Source organism: Peromyscus leucopus, chromosome 7 (genome assembly GCF_004664715.2).
Source record: "Peromyscus leucopus breed LL Stock chromosome 7, UCI_PerLeu_2.1, whole genome shotgun sequence".
NCBI lineage: Eukaryota > Metazoa > Chordata > Mammalia > Rodentia > Cricetidae > Peromyscus > Peromyscus leucopus.
The window spans coordinates 31,457,699-31,462,057 of NC_051069.1; the positions used below are offsets into that span (position 1 = coordinate 31,457,699).

General features: G+C 50.6%; 1 long non-coding RNA gene across 2 annotated transcripts; it reads right to left on the minus strand.

The window, feature by feature from the left end:
* Positions 1-590: 590 nt before the first annotated feature.
* LOC119088419 lies at positions 591-2,375 on the minus strand. 2 transcript variants are annotated; one of them, XR_005092090.1, is made up of 4 exons: positions 2,277-2,375; positions 1,474-1,730; positions 1,234-1,338; positions 591-1,041 (listed from the first exon to the last, which is right to left on the minus strand). It is a non-coding gene; the product is annotated as an uncharacterized LOC119088419 (long non-coding RNA). The 2 variants fall into 2 exon arrangements; XR_005092089.1 differs by having other exon boundaries at positions 1,474-2,375.
* Positions 2,376-4,359: the final 1,984 nt, after the last annotated feature.

Below are 4,359 nucleotides of genomic sequence, written 5' to 3' on the forward strand. Positions count from 1 at the left end.
TAAGCAGTCACTAAACTCAGCAACAGCTTTTTAGGCTAAATAAAAGGAAAACATTTTAATGGGGTTCACTGCATAGATCTCACCCCGCCCCCGCCGCGAAAAGTCTGCATTCAGAGGAGCGGAGAAATAGATTGCTCTCGCTGTATCGTCTTTAGGAAAAAAAAAACTAAACTGGCCCAAACCTCACAAGCAGCCCACCCGCTCTTCAACAAAAATGCAGTCCCCTTCCTGGCGGTTTCTCCTGCTCTAGTTAAATATCCCCAAGGGCCATTTCATTCCTCTATTGGGATAAAGCCCATTCTTTATGGGGATCATGTAGGCGGGGAATGAGGTACCTGGAGAATCTCCCCCAGAAGTGGAGTTGTAGGGGTACAGGTCCCCAGGATAGGGGTGTTTTAGCACGTGTAGTTCCCTGCATGTTGGGGCAGAGAACGCAAAGCCACAGCTGGGGAACCGCAGCGACAATGACATCCAGATGACCTGGGCGGGGGTGGGTGGGAGAGGAAACAGAGAAAGCGAGGTGAGCTGATGGTGATTGGGCTTGCGCGGGGTGGGGTGGGGTGGGGTGGGGGGTGGTGATGGGGGTGGGAGTGGAGGCCCTGCAGGGGTCAGGGTTGTGAAAGAAAACGTCCACCCTTCTAGACATTTTTCAAGCCCCAGACGCCGCTTCCGGTTTCCCCCACCCCACCCAGTCTAGAGCAGACGCCCGCTCGAGGAGACTCAGACACAAAGGACCGCAGCCCTGCGCAGGCATCGAGGGGGAGGGGAGGGACACCTGCCTGCGTGCACGTGCACGGATGCAGCCGGCGAAGCCCCAGCGCTCAGTGCCATCTAGGTCTCCCCTGCAGGCTCCGGGACCTGTGGATGGCACGAACCTGGCAAGGGCCCCCAGGAGCCGGCTCCAGGGGGTGGGTGCTTGGCTGAAGGAGCAGAGAATAGATCCACTGGGTGTCTGACTCCTAGGTGGGGTTTGCTGATCTCCTTCTTAGCCATCGACTTGGCAGCAGGGTAGTTGGTGTCTGTAGACTGTCAGCCTGGGTGCTTGTGAAAGCGAGTAACGGTATAAATCCCGGGCAGGAAAGAAAACCATGCCAGTCAAGGGACTGGGTAGAGGAGGGAGAGAGTGCTGGAGAGCCTGCTCTTGGGAAGGAGGTAGAGGCATGCACCCTTCACCACCCCACACACAGCGATAATTCAGGGGCTCCAGGCAATGCACACTTCTTTTCTACCTACCAGAGACTCAGCCTGTTCCTCAGTGGTCCAAGAAAGAGACCCAGACTCGGAAATCTCAAGCATCCCATCCTACTGTGCTGAGAAATTGACAATTATCCTCAGAGGCTGTTTGGAAGAAACAGGTGGTCACGCAGCTCAGTGGAAAAGCCACCAGGGGAGGGAGCACTACAGAAGGACTCAGTTCTTGTATTGCATCTGCCTTGGGCAGGGAGAGCTAGAGGGTGGGATCCTGTCTCTTACCCAGTGTCCCTGTTTAGTGACAGCAGGAGGTAAGGCTGGCAAAGTGGTAAGCGGAGTGAGGCTTCCACAGTATTCAGTCGTCACGGCAATGTCAGCATGGCATCCTCCTGGTGCTGTGCAGGAACCTCGTGTTAGGCTTGGTGTCCCCACCTACATTCTCCTTCCCGGCTTCTGTAGTTCACCTTCTTCCTGGGATTTTCCCCCATGGCCTGGATCCTTCTATTGTCCTTCATGGAACCTGCTTCTTCTGTCCAGACCTTAAGAGTTAGTTTTCTTGAGCTGAGGAGATGGCTGGGCAGGGATGTGTCTAATCCCAGAGGCAGAAGCATCCCTGGGAAGCTCCTGAACCAGCTAGCCTGTCACACATAGCAACAAGCAAAACAAGGTAGAAAGCACAAGCTGACATCCAAGGTTGTCCTCTAACTCCGCATGTGTTCCTCTATTCTAACATACGAACACACGTACCATAGTCACATTATACTACACATAGCGCACGCACGCGCATGCGCGCGTGCACACACACACAGAGGGAGGGAGGAAGAGAGAGAGTTAAAAAGTTGGTCCCCCCCCCCCCCGTTCTGTTCTGGGTCCCCTCCTTTCCTCCAGTCTCCGCTGCCCTCTCATCCTCCCAAAGGTTTTAATGACCCTTTCTATCCTGATGGCTGTTCTGCACAGTCCCTAAATTTCAGGACCCTGGCTACAGTGGTCTGGAACTTCCCCTTTCCGTGCCCCCTCCCCCAGCAAGTTGGACTCAATAGGCCCCTTATCTCCACCCCTCGGTTTAACTTCTTTGCCTGTCTTACGTGCCCAGTGAAGAATGCTTTTCGGAGCAGAGTTGTCCAGGGCGGAAGTTTGGACTGTCATTACAGACACATGGTGGCTGCCCCGTACCCTACCCCCTATCACCCCGGAAGAAGCTTCCTGTCACTGCTTATATTTCCGATGCCACCCCTCTCGCCCCTCCCCACTGCCAGCAGCCGAGGACAAGATGCAAGTTTCCTCAGGCAGCCTTGGCTCAGCCCATGCGGCTCCTGCTTAGGGCCCCTCTGTGGCCTGGACCTGGTTTCCTGCCTTTCATACTTTGTCTCAACTCATTTTTCTTAGGGCTCCAGCACGCTAAATTTCCTTCGGTTCCTTGAAAATTCCTTCCCTCTTCCACAGAGGCTTTGTAATGTGATACACATCCCTCCACCGGGTAAGTACCTCCCAAAGTCCCTCGATTCTTACTTGGACTCAGCCAAGCTCCCTTTCAGAGAATCTCAGGGCTGCCCAGATTCTTTCCCCTTAAGAGCGCACATTCTCCTGTTCAATAAACACTGTCTCCCATCAAGCATCGCTCTGCTGTGAGAACAAGACCCAGTGTCTCCTTTGTCATTATGGTCTCAGAGGCCTAGCACACAGTAGATGCAGAAACATTCGTCAGAATAACAACAGAACATCTTCCGTCCAACCATGGGCCACCAAATGTTTTGATGAGCAAGATTTATTGCTACATAAAAAACGTCGAATAAGGCAAAGTCAGTGTTCGAATCCAATTTCCACCCCCCCCTTGGTTATTTAAAGTCAATATTACTGAGATATGATTTGCACACACATAATGAACATTTAATGAACTCACTCAGGGCTGGGAGCATGGCTCATTTGGTAAAGCACTTGCCACGCAAGCATGAGGTCCTGAGTTTGATTCCTCAATATGACCACTGACCACGTACAAAAGCTGGGGACAGTGGAGCATGCCTGAAATCACAGCTCTTAGGGTGGGGGTGGGAGGAGAGAGGAGAGTCCTGGAGCTTGCTGGTCATTCAGTCTAAGTCATGAGTTCTAGGTTCAGTGAGAGACCTTATCTCATGAAAACAAGGTAGAGGATGGCTGTGGGGGTGCATGTTTTTAATCCCAGCACTCAGGAGGCAGAGGCAGGCAGATTTCTGTGAGTTCAAGGCTAACCTGGTCTACCTAGTGAGTTCTAGGACAACCAGGGCTTCATAGAGAAAGCTTGTCTCAGAAAAGTCCAAAAGCAAAACAAAACAAAACAAAAAGACAGAATGATTGAAGAAGACATGGGAAATGGATCTGTGACTTCCACATGTACATGTGTACACATACATTGGTACTTGCACACACATGCACATACTGGCAAAGAACTCACTTAAATGTATATTTTGATGAACTTTGATAAATGTGTGTACTCTAACAAACACTCAAAACTGAGACATGTCCATTCCTATCGCCTACCATACCCCTCTAAAAGCCACCAGTGTCCACCCTGGTCTGGGTGCTGTCACTTTGTGAGTACAATCATTACTACTGTGCTGGCCACTGTAAAATTTCATGTAAATGGCATCATACAGTTAGTACCATTTGTGTGGGACCTATTTCTACTCAGCATCACGTTTTTGAGATTTACTTAGGAAGTAAAATATTGAAGCTGTTCTCTTTAGTACTGAAAAATACTCAATTGTGGAGATTGCCCACGACCATCCACCCATGGAGAGATGTTTGGTTTCTCTCCAGTTGGGGGCTTTTGAGTCAGTATTACACATTTCTTCATGAGACCCTATGTAGACACACCTTTCATTCTGGGGTAAAGGTGCAAGCGTGGCACTGTTAGATCTTAAGGTAAGAGAATGTGTCCCTAATTTTATTAGGCGCCACCACATGCTTTCCTAAAGTTCCAGTCTACCCTCCTATAAGGAAGGGATACACATTCCTGGGGCCCTGTATACTCACCACGACTCAGCATGTATGCAGCAGTGGCTCATTGTGCAAATACCTTTTATTTCCACGTTTACTACTGAGGGGATCCTCATTTCCTGGATGTTGGCTTCTACTGCTTCTTTCTTCATCTTCCTCCTCCTTCTCTCTTTCCTCCCTCATCCCCAACACATA